Source organism: Equus przewalskii, chromosome 19 (assembly GCF_037783145.1).
Source record: "Equus przewalskii isolate Varuska chromosome 19, EquPr2, whole genome shotgun sequence".
In the NCBI taxonomy this organism is placed as follows: Eukaryota; Metazoa; Chordata; class Mammalia; order Perissodactyla; family Equidae; genus Equus; species Equus przewalskii.
In genome coordinates, this window is record NC_091849.1 from 15,259,626 (window position 1) to 15,276,581 (window position 16,956).

Here is a 16,956-nt window from a genome sequence, read left to right on the forward strand (position 1 = left end):
CTTCAATAAATGGCATTGGGAAAACTGGACAGCCACAGGTAAAAAATGAAAGTAGAGGGTCCAGCCCTGTGGCCTAGTGGCTAAGTTTGGTGCACTCCACTTGGGCAGTCTGGGTTCATGAGTTTGGATCTCAGGTACAGACCTACACTACTGGTCAGCCATAGTGAGGTGGCAACCCACATATAAACTGGAGAAAGATTGGCATAGATGTTAGATGTTAGCTCAGGGCTAATCTTCCTCAGCAAAAAAAGAAAGAAAGAAAAAAAAAGTAGACTGTTATCTTACACCATACACAAAAATTAACTCAAAATGAACTGAAGACTTGAAGGTAAGACCTGAAACCAGAAAACTCCTGGAAGAAAACATAGGCAGTATCCTCTTTGACATCATAGGTCTTAGCAGTATCTTTTTGAATATCATACCTCTTCAGGCAAAGGAAACAAACTAAAAAATAAATGGGACTACATCAGACCAAAAAGCTTCTGCACAGCAAAGGAAACCATTGACAAAACAAAAAGACAATCTAACAATTGGAAGAAGATATTTGAAAATCCTATATCTGATAAGCAGTTAATATCCAAAATATATAAAGAACTCATACAACTCAACAAAAAAACAGATCAAAAAATGGGCAGAGGATACGAACAGACATTTTTCCAAAGAAGATATACAGATAGGAAACAGGCGCATGAAAAGATGTTCAACATCACTAATTATTAGGGAATTGCAAGTCAAAACTACAATGAGATATCACCCCACACCTGTCACAATGGCTGTTATTAAAAAGACAGGAAATAAGTGTTGGAGAGGATGGGGAGGAAAGGGAATCCTCATACATTGCAGGTGGGAATGTAAACTGGTGCAGCCACTATGGAAAATGGTATGGAGATTCCTCAAAAAATTAAAAATGGAACTACCATATGATTCAGCTATACCACTTCTGGGTATTTATCCAAAGAACATGAAAACAGGAATTTGGAAAGACATATGCACCCCTACGTTCAGTGCAGCATTATTTACAATAGCCAAGACTTGGAAGCAACCTAAATGCCCACTAATGGATGAATGGATAAAGAAGATGTGGTGAACACACACACACACACACACACACACACGCATGCAATGGAATACTTAGCCATAAGAAAGATGAAACCTTGCCATTTGTGACAATGTGGATGGACCTTCAGGATATTATGCTAGGCGAAATAATTCAAATGGAGAAAGCCAAATACCGTGTGATTTCACTGGATATGTGGAAGATAAAACAACAACAAACAAACAGAGAGACAGAGAATAGAATGGTGGAAGGGGAAAGGGGGAGAGCGAAAGGGGTAAAAGGGCACATGATACCGTGATAGATGGCAATTAGACTTTTGGTGGTGAACATGATAGAGTCTATGCAGAAACTGAAACATGATTTGGAATTTTTTTTTAAAGATTTTTTTTTTTCTTTTTCTCCCCAAAGCCCCCCGGTACATAGTTGTGTATTCTTCGTTGTGGATCCTTCTAGTTGTGGCATGTGGGATGCTGCCTCAGCGTGGTTTGATGAGCAGTGCCATGTCCGCGCCGAGGATTCCAACCAACGAAACACTGGGCCGCCTGCAGCAGAGTGCAAGAACTCAACCACTGGGCCACGGGGCCAGCCCCCATGATTGGGAATTTATATAACGTCATAAACCAATGTTACCTCAATAAAAAAATTTTTTTTAAGAAATCAAGAAAAAAAGAATTAGTAGCCAAAAAAAAAGATTAAGAAAATTATTACCTATAAGCTTAATATAGGTGGGGGAGAAAACGTGCTATAATTGATAACGGTTGAGGAGAAGCGCAACTATTAGGTGCCAGCATCCTAAGAGTTCCTTTCTGCCCACAGGAGTTGTCCCTGTCAGTGGAAACTGATACTGCGAGTGTCTCGCAGGAAACTATGGAGACCTGTAAATGCCCTTAAGTCGACTGCGCTTTAGAATCACTTGGGGATCATCTAAAAAATACCAATTCCTGGGGCCAACCCCTAGGGAGTCTGATTTCACTGGTCTGAGGCCACGCCTCCTCATCCACACCGTTTAAAAAGCTTCCCAAGCCAGGCAACAACTGAGCTGAGCGTCTGGACCTGAACCGCCCTGCAGGGAAAGGCAGCGGAAGCTCTTGCTAGGGTAGCAACTATGAGCTCAAATCCACCGTCCCCCTCCCCGACTTCAGGACTCCAGGTTGTGGTTCGAACCCGCCTTTGGCAGCTCCTTCAAACGGGAACCAGCCCCATCACTTTGTAACGTTCGGCGTTGGCGCAGGGGTCTGCAGCTTCCGCCTGCCCGAAACTTGGTGCTGGCTGACCCTGAAGGCGGCCCTGTGAGAGGGAGGCAAGAGAGCGAGCTGATCCGGGCACCGCACAGGCGGAGGCCGAGACTCTGTCAGGAGTGGAGGTATGCTCAGGCGACCCCAGGGCGTGTGGTCCTTGAGTGAGGATGCCCACAGCAAAGGGAGGAAACCTCGGGAACTGCCTGCATCATGAGACTTGGCCAGGCCTCCTGGAACTGGAGGGATCAACAGATGCTCTAGCGCCCTAAGCAGCTCTAGTAGCTGCCATTTCAGAAAAAGTGTCCCTTGGTCTCTCTCCTGGTGATTCCTCCAGCCCCATTTTTGTGTCTCTGACTCCCTCTGCTTCCAGTTTTCACTCTTTCTAATCTCTCCTCTATCATATGACATCTGCCATCCTGTGGCTTAACGTCTTCTGTCTCCAAGTCTCTTGGTTTCTGCCCTTGCTACCAACTGTGCCCCTCCCTGGGTGACCAGAAGAAGGCTCTCCGTGTTCTCGCCAGTCCCTCTTTTAACCGAGAATGCGTCAGATAAGCAAAGCTCTTGTAGCAGACCATCTCACACTATACGGGTCTGCCTGTGGGCCAAGACCCGGTCCTCAGCCCAATCTATGGTGACCAGGTTGCAGGGTCAGCCGATACCAAACATGGGCAAGAATTGCTTGTGGCCTTTCTTTTCCCCCTAGAAGGGGACTATGAGGGGCTGTTTCTTAGACCCTTGAAAAGGGAAATAAGCCTATAATGGCTAAAGTAGAGACAGTGTACCTGGTGTGTATCTGGTAACGTTTTTGCTTGTGTTGCTTCAACCCAGAGGTTTATATACAGTAAATGGTAAGTTTTCCAACACTGCCTTTATGATATGCTGAGAATCTCAACAAGGGGAGGGGGAGAAAGTAGTTCCTCTGTAAAAAAATGCTGGGTTCCTCTGCTTTAGTGCATTGCCTCTGTTTATACACAGAAGTGGAAGAAAACAGATGTATTTGTTGTCTTAATTAACCGTTTTATATGCCAATGAAAAGCTTGTGGCATATACTGAGGGGTCTGTTCCTCCATTATCAGTTCTGCTCCTGAAGTGAGTCTAATTATTGTGCCTTTGCGATCCTAATTAGCCACCACTAGCTAGGGAACGCGGCTTTGAGGGAGAATTAAGCTAGTCAACAAAGGACTTTTCATGAAACTTCACCTTTTCTAAATAGTGGAAATATCACAGAAGGAAAAGTACCCAAGAGCAGAAACCCCATTCTTCCCCTCCTGGAGGCCGCAGTGAAGAGGAAACACTGGGCTGTAAAGCAGAAAGTAAGATGGGAAGGGGGTACGGGAGCCCATTCCATCTACTGACTTCCCGCTGCTTCCTAAAATGCATCCCTCGGGCCAGGAAGGCTTGTGTCCTCATGGTTTTCTGCACCATCACCTGCTCAACAAACAAGTATTGAGGCCCTATCTATGCTGGGTACTCTGCTAGATACCAGGGACATAGCAATGGTATTAATATTATCCTAAATTATTATTATAACGATGATGATGGCTGTTATTTACTGGGAGCTCACTTGTGCCAGGCAGGATTCTAAGCACTTTGCGCCTATTATTTTCCCCATTTTACAGATGAGAAAATAAGGCACCTACCAACCTGTGAAGAACTTCTGGTCTAGAAGTGAGGTGATTAGTGTTTTAAACGTGGCTGTGACAACCCACACCAAGGATGACTAACCTTGACTTTGCTTTGGGAGACAGAGTCACAAAAGGGGGCCTGTTGTTGGGACCCACCTGGGAAATTTAAATCAAGGTCCATCAGCAGAAACTCCCAGAAGGTGCCTGTGATTGGTTGGTAAGGTTGGGGATCTGGCCCAGCATTCCAGGGCCAGCTCCTGGCAAATGGCGCCTGGTTATGTGGAAGCTAGAGCTCCCCTGGGAGGGAGCTGAGGCAGGCTAGCCCTGTTAGGTTGGTCATCCGCGGCACCTCATCTTTCTAAAATTGGCGAGACCCTAGAGGGAGAGAATAGAGAAGACAGAGAGCCTATCAGTACTGGGAGCAGAGTTGAGCAGGGGAGGGGTGGGCCCATGCCAGGCACCCTTGCACTCTGCCATCTGGAAGGGCATAGAGAGGATAACATGGCCCCTGCCTGGGATCCCACTGTGGAGACTCAGGGTCAGGTAGGAAAAAAACTCCCCTGAGTGGGAACAAGATGCTTCCCAGTGTGAATGTGAATCAGAGACCTGGGTGGGTGGGGTGTTGAGCCTGATTCTGGGGGTGAAGAAGGAGCGGGGGTAGGCTCAGGCTGGGGAATCTGTCCACCCTGTTGGCCAAGCTGACCCGTGCTGCTTCTGCCTTTAGTCACACACAGTGGGTCACCCCCAGGTCATCACCAGCCTCGCTTCCTCACACTCAGAGGACCAAGGCACTGGCTGTACGACTACAAGAGGACAACCAGCATTTTGAGCCACCTACATGGCATCGGGTTCTGAGCAGGGCATCATACAGAGCCCACCAGTGTTCACTTATAGAAATAACCTTCTAGAGTGCCCAGCCCCAGAAAACAGTGCCAAAGCCCCATCTGACTTTTATCTGGTTTGCACCCTGGGCAAGGATTTTCAGAACGAATTGGTCACACTTCTCAAGAGTCTGTAATCATTTTACTAGCAGAAATGGACATAGCAGGGTCCAAATGATGGAGACAGCAAGTCCTCTTGGATCGGGTGTTCTAGGAAGAACCGTTTATGTGGCCTCATACAGGTATGCAGATAAATGCACACAAGCACCCACTGTTCCAGAGGAAGGGTATAATAGAACATTTTGGTAGATGAATCTTAAAGATTGTGGTGAAGAGGTGCACAAATTTTTGAAAAGTCCATGGAGCCTTCTGAAAGGGCAGACATAGACCCTAACCCCTTCCCTTTCTAAGTCATCCAACATCATAAAACATCTCAGATAGGTCAGGGTGGTCTCACTGAGGTCAGGTGACATAAAGACTTCAGACTAGAGGGACCCAAGGGGAAATCATCTTGGTGGAAAAGGAGAGGGCAAAGGAGGGAGATGAGAGGTTTGTAGGGGTCGCCTGGGTCCACAGCATGGCCTTGAGTCCATTCGGGAAGGGCTATTTTGGGCACAGTGAAGGTTGTGGGGGAGGTGTGGGTGGGGAATGGTCGTGTGTGTCTGTGTGTATATCTGTGTATGTGTGTAAACAGAGACCTGAGTTACCAAAGACTTTCTCATTGAGAGCCCAGAGGATTTTAACATGGAACAACCAATACCTAGTAGTAGTTATCCTTTAGCCTCACGGGGGTGAAACTGAATTTTGGCTTTAGCCAAGAGAAATCAAGTCTGGCTCCTTGAACTAAGATAATCTCTGAATTCTTGGACTTATTATGGAAAGAGGACCCCTGCAGAGGGAAGAAAGTCATTCAAGTGATAGATGAGTTGGAGACTGATTTGAATAATAATTTTACCCTAAGCTGGTGAAGCAAGATACCCTGGCATCTTGGAGTCTAGCCTTGAGGGAGCAGTAAGTCAGAAACATGTTATTGTCCCCATACCCCCTTGTCTGTACTCCTACAGGTAGAGTCTGAGAAACATGGGTCACACTGGCTATTTCATCTTTTTAAAGTGCCTTGTCTACTCTTAGGGAATCATAAGCCATCCTGTCTTCATCTTTTAATATAGAACATAGCCACTAAATGTTTCTAATATCTTATTGCATTTTCGCTATTGCAGCCCTAAATCAAATCAGATCTGGGAGCTTGTCCCACAGGCCAAATGGAATTCAGCCAAGGATCAGATCCAGCCTTCAAACTGGTCCTCTTTTCTCTCTTCACTGTCATTTCTTTCTGTTCTTTTTGCATTTGAGACGAATGCATTTCCCCTCAACCCGATGATGTATTATAAGTGGGAAGAGAGTCTCCATTAACTCTCTATTTCACGTCCATTGCTAAATTTAACCTCTGATGTAAAGTCTCAGGTTCTTTGCCCTAAAAATAGCTAAAGGCTGAAATGGGAGTGGAAGTGAGGGTCAGTGTCAGCTGTGGTTTCAATCATCAGAAATCCACTGATGTTCAACGTCAACAAATTCCCCTTGTCCCACCTGTGCTTTGCCTTCACATTCGCTCTATAGGAGGCTGTGTCCAAAGACACCACTGCTCTTCCCAATCAGAATTAACCCACATTAATGAACACTAGCTAGCAAAACTCAGTGGGTCACTACTCACCCTTTCAAATATTTTGGAAAATTGGTCAATTTTCTCTTGGAAATTTGACCTTATGCAAATTTTTTGGAAAAGAAAACAAATATTAATTATAGGCTTCCTGCCAACAAACCCAATACAACGTGCCTTATCAACTTTTAGTAGAAATGCAAAACTACAATGGTTTATGCTGAATGTATTCTGTTGAAATGAAACCTTAAGTTCCAGCGATTAAAATAGCACGTCAAAGTCTTTTGTTTATTTTTCACAAAACTGAAATTTCCAGCATTCTTAAACCACACACACACACACACACACACACACACACAAATTATTGAAAGAAACTGAGAAAGAAGTGGATTGCAGAAGAATTCCCTGCAATGGCATCCAGCAGGTCTTATACTTTAGACCTAATGGGCTCAAGGAGGTCTGGATTTTTTTAAACTAAGTTTGTTGCTATTTATTGATATTTTAGTTCTGTGTTTTCTATTTTGTGCAGCAATAAAATTAACTTATTCGTTCCCAGATGGTACTTTAAGGGCATAGTTCTCGATTGAGACTTTACCTTATGTGTTCATTTGACACATAAATGACTGGAGAACTCCACTATTAGTAGCCAATTAGTCATTTTTGGCTTAGTTTCCAAGAGCCATCTCAATTTTCTGACTGTTCTTAATGAAACTCATGATTAGGGAGTGGGAGGGCAGACTAAGGGAAAGAGGAAAGATGTTTTTCTTAGCTGAGGCATGGATATAATCCTCTGCAGAAGGCCCTGAAGTCCCCATTCATCCTCCCTGCCCCCTGCAGTGTCCTGACCTGGGCAATCGGATGCCTCTCTTCCCCCTCAGCCTCTGGCTACTGAGGCGCCCTTGCCGGGCAGATGGCGCTGTGATAGAAACACCTCAGAGAAGCTCCCCAAGTCTCTCATTGCCTCCCAGGAGACTGTGAGGTACCCTGGAGTTTGTTAAGCCCTTGTTTATCTGGACTCCACAGAGACACAGGATTTGAGCCAGTTAGTTAATCAGTCAGACTAAATAAAGACGAGAGGCAGACATGATAAAAGCCATTGTGCATCATTAAGGGCTTAACCAAATTACATGCCTGAGAGATGAATGTTTGCTTGATGATGGAACTCCCTAGGCTGGATCGCTCAGAATAAATCCCACCAACAAAATCACGGAGTATAAATGATGCACTACAGACGGTGCCCAATCTATGAAAAAGCCATGCTCCAAAAGTTTATGTCAGTGTTTAGAAACCGAAGACACAGTTTTTTCACAAGGTTATAAATGGTGATTTGGTTGCAAGGCCTTTTCTACAAGTCGGTTTAATCTCCAATGTGGCTGAATGACAACAGGAGCCTGAGTTCTGGGCCCAGGGGTGGGGAGCCACCTTCTCTGGGCAGAGGAAGAGATAGTGTGACTCCCCCTTCCCTGGGTCCAAGGCCAGCCCTAAGTGCCGTCCTCCACCGTAGAGCCCCCCTTCTCCAGGGCTTTGTCCTTCATCTTCCCTAAGCTCTTGCACTTTACCTGGGTCAGCCCCAACTTCTCTAGGGCACCCAGATCACCACCCTCCTTCGCCACCTCTTTACTCAAACCTGATCCCTCACTGAGACAAACAGGAAAGCAAACAGAAGTAATTAGTTCAAACTCACATTTGATTTTCTAATAGTTCTTTCCTTTCCCTAAGTGCTTAAGTCTTTGAAAAAGGATGCTTCCGTGTTTGGGATTTCACCTGGCTGTAGGAGTTTGGAGGATCCAACGGGGTACAAGATAGTCATAAAGCTATTATTCCCAAGGGTTGCCTCAGACTGTAATGATCCCTCTTTCTCAACTGCCTCTTAGCTTCCTGGGGGCAAAACAAGCCACTTCTGGTTTATCTGGCAATACAGCCATACACTACTGCCCCACCAGACTCCTCCCCCCAATCCATGGCCTGATTATTCTGCCTGCTGAGGCAGGATCCTTAATCTCACTACTAGTATTACTGTTCTTGCATGTCGATACTGACTTTTGTAATAGATACGTGTTGCTTTTGGCAGTCTGCTACCCTTTAACTTTCTTCAGGCAAAAGTACTCATTTGGAGTGTAGGGGAGGAAGGCAATTCCTCTACCCTCTAGGTCCTTCTGGCTGGTCGAAGAATTCAATTGACGTGAGACAGAATAACAGGAGAAAATCAAACAAAGTTTAATAATATGTATACATGAGAGAAACCCAGGAAAGCTGAGTAACTGGCCAGAATGGCCAAAACCGCCAAACCACCACCTTAAATACCACCTTTAGCTAAAGACAAAGGAGGATGCTGGGGGTAGTGGTTTGGGGCTTCAAAGGGGAGGGAGACAATTTACATGGAGATGGACAGTCAGATAGGCCATCTACAGACATGTGACCTGAGAGACACATTTGACATTACACTACAGTTATCTCATGGCATTAGCTCCTTCCTGGAACAGGCCTTCTATCTTAAATTCTTTCAGGCAGTTGGGGGGGAGGTCAAAGTTTCTTTTGGAGTCTTTTTGTCCTTAAAAATAATCAAGGCAAAGAGACACATTTTGGGGTGGTCAATTCTGATCCCCCACAGGAGGAATTACCCTTCTCCCACTGGATATATTCAAATGGGATTTTGAATCATGGTGGTCATCCTTTCTCTAGCCAACAGCTGGGCAAGCTACCCCTGTGAGGCTAATTGCTGTTATTTCTCCTTGAACTTACTGATGAAAGACTGAAAATGGTTGGGATGGTTCAGCCTTTCTAGTGGGGGTGTCCAGGACAAGATCATTTAGTAATTCTGTTACCACACAAAGGACACTATCTCCTCACTGCAAGACAAAAGCCAATCGTCAAGAGGCAAGATGGTGGCAGAGAAGGGGCATTTTATTACAGCTTACTAGCAAGAGGGAAGATGGCCGACTAATGGCCAAAAGAACCATCTTAAAGTGGGGCACAGAATCTTGAAGCAGTTATATAGGCCAGTGGGTTATGGGGAGGGGGTTAGGAATGTTGACCCTCTGGTGTTATAGACTGGGAGTCGGCACACCAGATCTTTCAGTTTTCATTGATGATGGCTATCAGCATAGACTCTGTTTGGGGGTCATCACATTCCTAAGGAACTCAAAAGAACAAAGTTATCGTCTTATCGCAGCTGGGAGGTATATGCACTAGCAGGGATCATAAAATCTATAGAACAGGTGGATCTCCTGGGGGGTGCAAATCCAGCTGGGTTAGTTGGGCAGAGGTCATTCAAAGTTACAACATGGTCTCTTATCTACATGATGGCTTCCCTTTTATCAACCTTGTGTTGAGCCAGTTTCAATTCCTGCTACTGAGACCTCCTGGAGATACCTGGGACTGTCTGTTTTGACTCTGCCCTTCTCCTCTTACCTTCTGTGCCTTAAATCCTTTCAAAAGAATTCCTGTTTGTTCAAGTTGGCCACAGTTAGTTTCTCTTGATTGACACAAAGCACTGTGACTGATAGAGCTCTCTACTCCTTCTCTTGCTCTGTCTGTACCATGAACTTGGGGACAAATCTCAAAAGGATGACATACTTCTTATCCCACTGAGGTACCTCACTCCTAACCCAGACCTTACCCTAATAAGGCCATGGCTAAACCTAGGAGGCTTTTGGGCCCTTGTGGTGTTTCTGTTGCTTGATTTTTAAAGGTTTGTGGGAAGATCAGTGGAGCCTGGTTTGCCTTCTCCCTGTGAATGGTGAGGAGAGTCTTCCATCTCGTCTTACCCATATTGGAAACCAGTCTCCCCTCATCCCACTCACTTCTAGCCAGCCATGCTTCTCAGAATTGCCAAGCAGATTTTATTACATTGGTCTCCAAAGCTTTGGTTATACTCGTTCACCCAGTTGAATCTGCAATTGGTTGAATTCCTAACAGTATAATAAAATGAATTGAAGAAGTTTAGGATAAGTAGGGTGCTGCTTTGCATCGTTTCCCCATGAAGCTGAAGGCAAAATGGTTTGGAGATGCCACAAATCCAAATCAGTACAAGTTTCATCAGCCTCTGGCTGTAAACATAATGGCTGGTAACCTGCCATTTATTCAGTATATTCATATTACAAACTACATTACCTGAACTTTTTTAAACTACTGTTAACTTCCTAGAATTCCTGGGTGAGCCTAAGGTGTTTTCTGACCAGCGTGTCTTGTTGCAGTTACAGGCTAGAAATGCTGGGACGCAAAATTCTTTTGGAAATGCCAAGATGCAAAACCAGCTCAAGCTCTGACAGATAGTGTAGGGTAGAGTCAAGAGTCAAACTCAGGTGGTCTGATTTTAGGACTGAACTGCCTCTCCAAGAAGGGAGGGACTGGTTGTTTTCATACTGAACTTTGTTGGCTTAACGTAGGAGGCTGCCAATCTGACCCAAATTCTCTATTCTTCAGCAAATTAATTATAAAGTATAAGAAACACTTCTAAATTTCCAAAATGGAGAGAAAACGTTTTGGGGTGCTTTGAGTGGACTCTGAGATAGGTGGTCTCCAATGATAACTCCCAATCGACTATGCATCCCAGTTTTCATGCCCTTATGTAGTTTCCTCCCCTTGAGTCTGGGCTGGCCCTCTGACTTGCTGTTAACTTGCAAAAGTGACGCCTGTGTGATTCTGAGGCTATTTCATAAGGAGCCTTGTCGCTTCTACCTGGGTCTCTTGAAATGCTCACTCTGAGGAAGCCAGATACAATGTAAGAAGTCTGGCCACCCTGAGACTGCCATGTTAGGAGGAAGCCCAAAGCCGGCACATAGACCATATGAAGAGAGAGACAGAGAGAGATACTCGGCCAGCCTCCAGCTCTTCCACTCATCCCAGCTGAGACACCAGACTGTCCAGTTGAGCTTCCAGATGACTCCAGGCCCAGGTGCCAGCTGACTGCAATCACACGAGAGACCTCCAAGTGAGACCTGGCCAGGTGAGCTCGGTCAGCCGTAGAACCAGGAGAGGTAACAATAATTATTGTTTCAAGCTACTTCGTTTTGGCATAGTTTGTTAGGCAGCAATAGATATCTGGAACAGACACTGAATAGAAGAGGGCCTAACAAATATTGAGATTTTACTCTGTGGCAGACCCTTTGCTGTTTTCTTTACATATACCATGGGGTGAAAATTACCAACATGGAACGTTGGTCGATTCGCTGCCACATCACCCTCCTATATCCACAAGGAAAAAGCCTGTGATTTCCAGTTTGATTTAAACTTCCTTCTCTGCCAGTGTTCACCTCCCAGAACAATCCACTGGTCTGTCTTCCTCAGAATGGTTTCTCTTTACTTGTGATGCAGAATGGCCAGAGAAACATAGAACCAGAGAGACTGGAGTTGAAGAGAAAGGACTTTTTGAAAGAGGTTAAGTCACCTTTATAATAAGGACTGGGAAAGAGATGGAATGGATAGGTGGGGGATGGGGTGGGAGCAACAGGAAGGGTGAGGAGGAGTGGAGAATGCTCTTTGGCATTGTGGTGAATGAGGAACTCCAGAGACTGGGGATACAGGTGAAGTAGTAGAAGAAGCAAGCAGCTATGAGAAATACTACAATGCTTATGATTGAATTCTTTTTAATGCTGAGAAACTTGAATAAAATTGGAATTGCTTTTCCATGACGTTGAGGCTACAGATTTCCATGTTTCCTTGTCTCTGGCCCTCCTCTGGAACTGGACGACATGGATTGTGGCTTCAGTTAGCGTTACAGGTGTATCATCTCATTTAATCCTTTCGATAGTCTCATGAGGCATGTATTATAGTCCTTGTTCCATAGATTCAGAAACTAAGGCTCATAGAGGTTAAGTAAGTTATTTAAGGTCAAATGTTCGTAAGCAGTAAAGCTGATGTTTAAACCCAGCCCTGTTGACTCTGAAGTCCCTGATTTTCCACCTCACATTCTAGAGTCAGCTTCTTGACACTGTAACTTCTCTTCATAATACTGTCTTTTCTTCTGCTCTTGAACCCGCTTCATCTCACATCACAGCGGTGTCACCAGGGATCCTAAGTAGGGTATAAAGTGGGGAGGAGGTGGCAGTGAATATTTGTTTATATGAATTTTACATGTGGGTTAGATATCATGAAAATCAGAGGCAGTCTATATTTTCACTATATTTTGTTAATGTACCATACCCTGAGTTTCTTAAGTTTCTAAAAGCAGGTTTTTAAAAATGGCACATGTGAATGTCACATAATGTAATTTCTTAAAAGTCGGTTGTGTGTCCTTCATCACATTTTTTTTATCATCTATTGTCTTTTAAAGCAACTAATCTGATGAAATCTACAAAGAAGATAATATCCTAAAGCTATCTTGGAATGATACCTTTTAACGAAGATGCTTCTGTTTATTATAAAGCCAGATAAAAAAATACTTGACAAGAAAAGGAGATTGGGTTCTGATTCTTTCTCTCTCTTTTTGATACCAGCAGTTAACCTTTCCTGATCAGCTCCCTATCTATTTCCCTCTAAAAAGAAACAAAGCTATTTAGCATTCTCCAGGCACATTTGTGTCATAATGCAGGTATGCTTTGGGGTAAGAAATGAGAAATGTTAGTCTGTGATGATGATTTAAAACATTCATCCTGAACTTCCATGACCAAAAAAACCCCACAAAAAACGACGACATTGCTTCCTAGTGATATTATGAATTTCCTACTTAAAACATAAAATTATGGTTTCTGAAAGTTACTCTTTGAACAGGAACACACATATAAAAGCAAATCCTGATTATACAGAAAAGTATGGCCTGGTGTGTTGTCACAGTCACCTTTTGGCCGTTTTCACTTCCAGCAGAGCGGAGGCCCCGGGGGAAGGAGGCAGGGAATTTCAAACCAGCCAGTTTGACTGCGTAACAGTCCTGATTTTCTAATTAAAGATCTGGCAGAAACGCTAAAATAAGAATTGGCAGCTATCTGTGAATTTTAACTATTCGTGTTTTCTCACGCCTGTCTCTAAAATTTTCTGACAGATGTCAGTAATTAAAAAAGAAACGAAGAGAAGTAGTGTTACCCAGCCCTCTGACCCTAAAAGATGTTAACCACACCCTGCTCAGAACAAGTCGACCGTGTTCTCTTTTGCACAGAGGAGGTAGGACAAGCTGGCCTTTGTTTGACCTGGGTTTGAACCCTGGATCTGTCATTTGTAGATGAGCGACTTGGGGCAGTTTCTTTAATGTCTCTGAGACTCTGTGTCCCTGCCTAAGAAATGGAGGTAATAATACCCACCATAGATGATGTTGAGGGAGTTCAAATGACACAATAGGTGACACTCTGTCTGGTACCGATGCAGACACGGTAGGAGGAGAAGAAGCCACAAGTTCCTTGCTCCACGACCTCAGAGGATAAGGGGAGTCATTCTATCTTGCAGTCTTACGGAAGGTATCTATGCTTATTCTTTTCTTAGATTTCCTAATAAATGATCATCTTCAAGTGCATAAAAGTGCACTGCACTTGGAGCCAGAGACCAGCCTTTAATTTCAGAGTCCACTTGGGACTCTGACTTTTCTAGACATCAGTCATCACAGGAAAGAAAATATAAACAGCAACTTTCAGCACCACACCACTCATAGGGTTGTTGTAATTATTAATAAGCAATCAATGACCTTTAAATGCTTTGGAGAATTGTTATTATTACCTACAGGGGAAAAACGCTTACCACATAGGAGATTTCTTATGAAACAGTTCCCTGAAGCCTGCGACATTGTTACAATCATATTGTCTGGTGACATTTGACACAGGGCTGTGACCTTTTGAGAGAATAGTTACATTAGAAATGGGAAATGATTTTAAAGCAAATATATAATTTGTTGTGGTGATACTGTTTGCTGTTGGGAACCAGTTTCTTTTGCTCATTGAAACTGTTAAGCTTCCTGAGGCTTGTTCTCTGCTTTGACCACAGGACAGCATGAAGGATACCTTTCATTCTACCTGCCTATGTTAAAGAAGATCTTCAATGTTTTCATTGAGTTGTGTTGCTGTTAGAGCATCCCTGCTGTGGTTAGGTCTTAGAGAGAGGCTGCACGGTGGGGAGGGTTAGAGCCAAGCAGATTTGAATTCCCAACAGCTCCATTGCCTATGAGCTGTGTGGCCTCAGGCAAGTCTCTGAGCCACTCTGAGCCTGTTTCTTCAACTGTAAAACAGAGATAATAATACAACATCTTGCAGGAGTTTTGCAAAAATTAAAGTTTTAGATACATAAAGATATAAAATGCAGTGCTTGGCATATAATGGGCTCTCATAAATGTTTAGGAGTACACAGAATAGTCACTCATAAATATTATTCACGAAATGAAAAAATCAAAAGATAAATTATGCTAACACTAACTCACCCACATTATGGATGATTATTTTGGATTCAGGATTAGATCTGAAACATCTTTTAACACAGATGCAGGGCAGATAAATTAACAGTCACGTGCCTTGAGAATCTTAAATGTTCCATTTCCTGACTTCTGGTATAAAATTTGTAATACAGTGTAAGTTTTTTCTATGCTCTCTTTTCTTTTCATTTTATTTACTTTTAATGAAGAAGTCAACCCACAGCATAATCTACTGTGTTGGTAATTAGAGCTGCAGGGGGATGGAGCAATAACAATGAAACATTAACTTTAGTTATCAGAGGGAAGCCAGAATCCAGGAACTGAGAGTGATGCTTCCAGAAGTAACTTAGGTTATTAACGTTGCTGGGGTTTTGTTAAATGGTTATTTAGTTTGGAACTAGTGGGCATTAACCAGAAAGGAAGTATGGCATAGCTAACTCACCCTTTTGTTAAATCAAAACTGGAGAAATTATCTGGGGCATTCAGCTATTCCCTGGAGAACATAGTTATTTCTTAATTACCTAACTAGAAAACTCATGTGCCTCTGGAGAATTCTTAGGAAACATTATAGAGAGTTTATGCAAACTGCAGCCTCTGGTGGCAAATCTCCCACGTGTAGTCAGTTCTCAGGTCTTGCTGCAATGTTTCTCCCTTCCTAGTGTCTCCCCCATCTTGTCCCTTTCTACTACCACTAATCTAGGTAACTTCCTACCTGGCCTCTTTGCCTCCAGTCTCTCCCCACTTTCGCCTCTTACACACTCTGCTGATGGCGTTGTCTTCATAAAGCACAGCTCTAAACAGACAGACACTTTTAGTGGCTCCCCATGTCCTACAAATGTAGGCCTTCCACAATTTGACCTCAATTTACATTGAAACCTCATCTCCTAGGTTTCTGTTATCACAGCCCCAATTCCTTAACCTCATGCATTCATTCAACAAACATTTTAAAAGTGTCACAAATCAAGAATGGGATGAATGAGCAAGACAGCCTCCGCTCTCAGGGAGGGCAGAGGCTGGAGACGGGTTAAACATGTAAAAAAAAAGTTACTGAATAATGTGCTGTTATATTTATTCACTAAAAATCCAATGAATATTTTACAAGTACCTATCATGAGCCAGGAATGCACAGGGCACAGGGCGGTGGGAGCATCTAAGGTTTCCTCCAGTCAGCGAAAGCTTCAAAGAGCAAGTGGCATTAACTGAATCTTGAGAGATGAGCACAGGGCATCCAGGTGGAGAACTTCAGACAAGGACAAAGTCCACATTCAGAAAAAACGGCCTGGGAGGGCAAAGCACACGTGGTCTTGCTGGAACGGTTCTTGTGGCTAGAGCACAGCTTTCACATCATTCAGGGCTTGAGTTTGAAGAAAATATCTTTTTCCTGGCCCCAATCCGGAATGCACACCCTCTCTGTTTAATTCTATTTATCTTCCAGGCTCAGCTTGGGGGCCTCTTCTTCCTAGAGGCCTTTCTTGTTAATCCAGTCCCCAGTTTTTACTCTAATAATGCCTTGTACTTTTTTTTTCTAGCACAAATAATTGTAAGTAAATAATTACTTAGGTAATTATTTAATGTTTGTCTCCCCCCCACCCCTTAAACTTTGAGTGCAGTGAAGGCAGACTTATGTCTGCCAGTTAACATTTATCCCCAGTGCCTAGCGCAGTCCCAGACATGTAGTAGATGACCCAAAATAGATATTTTTGAAGGAATAATGATATGCACTTATGGTCCTTTTATTTTTTGGAGCATGACCATATTACTCTTAAATATGGGGCAAAGCACTCCAGACTCCAGAATGTATTCTTTAGTCTAGTTCCATGGAGACTGTTCTTTGTCCTTGCCCTGTCCCCCCACATCAACACACACACGCACGCACACACACACACACACACACACACACCTCATAGACCACTATTCATTTTTACATTTGCGTCCAGAAGCTAATATTTATGTATTGAGGTGGTGATGACTTGGTCAGGAAATCCTATTCCAGCTGAATCTTGAATATTTATTACATAAATCCAGCAATGCAAGGACAGACTTCCTACTTGGAAACATTCAGAATTGCTTTGATTTTAGAAAAAAAATGTAACACCAAAATCTTCTAAAACATTAAATATGGAGAGTATCTGTGAATGTCAAGTCTCTTGAAATCTTATAGCTCACCTA

At 43.6% G+C, this 16,956-nt stretch overlaps 1 long non-coding RNA gene across 1 annotated transcript in view; it reads left to right on the forward strand.

Moving 5' to 3' along the window:
* The first annotated feature begins 2,093 nt into the window (after nucleotides 1-2,093).
* Nucleotides 2,094-16,956, forward strand: part of LOC139077410 (uncharacterized) — a 170,450-nt gene continuing 155,587 nt past the window's right edge. Inside the window, exon 1 of the long non-coding RNA XR_011529908.1 lies at nucleotides 2,094-2,420. This is a non-coding gene — a long non-coding RNA (uncharacterized lncRNA). The remainder of the gene's footprint in view (nucleotides 2,421-16,956) is intronic.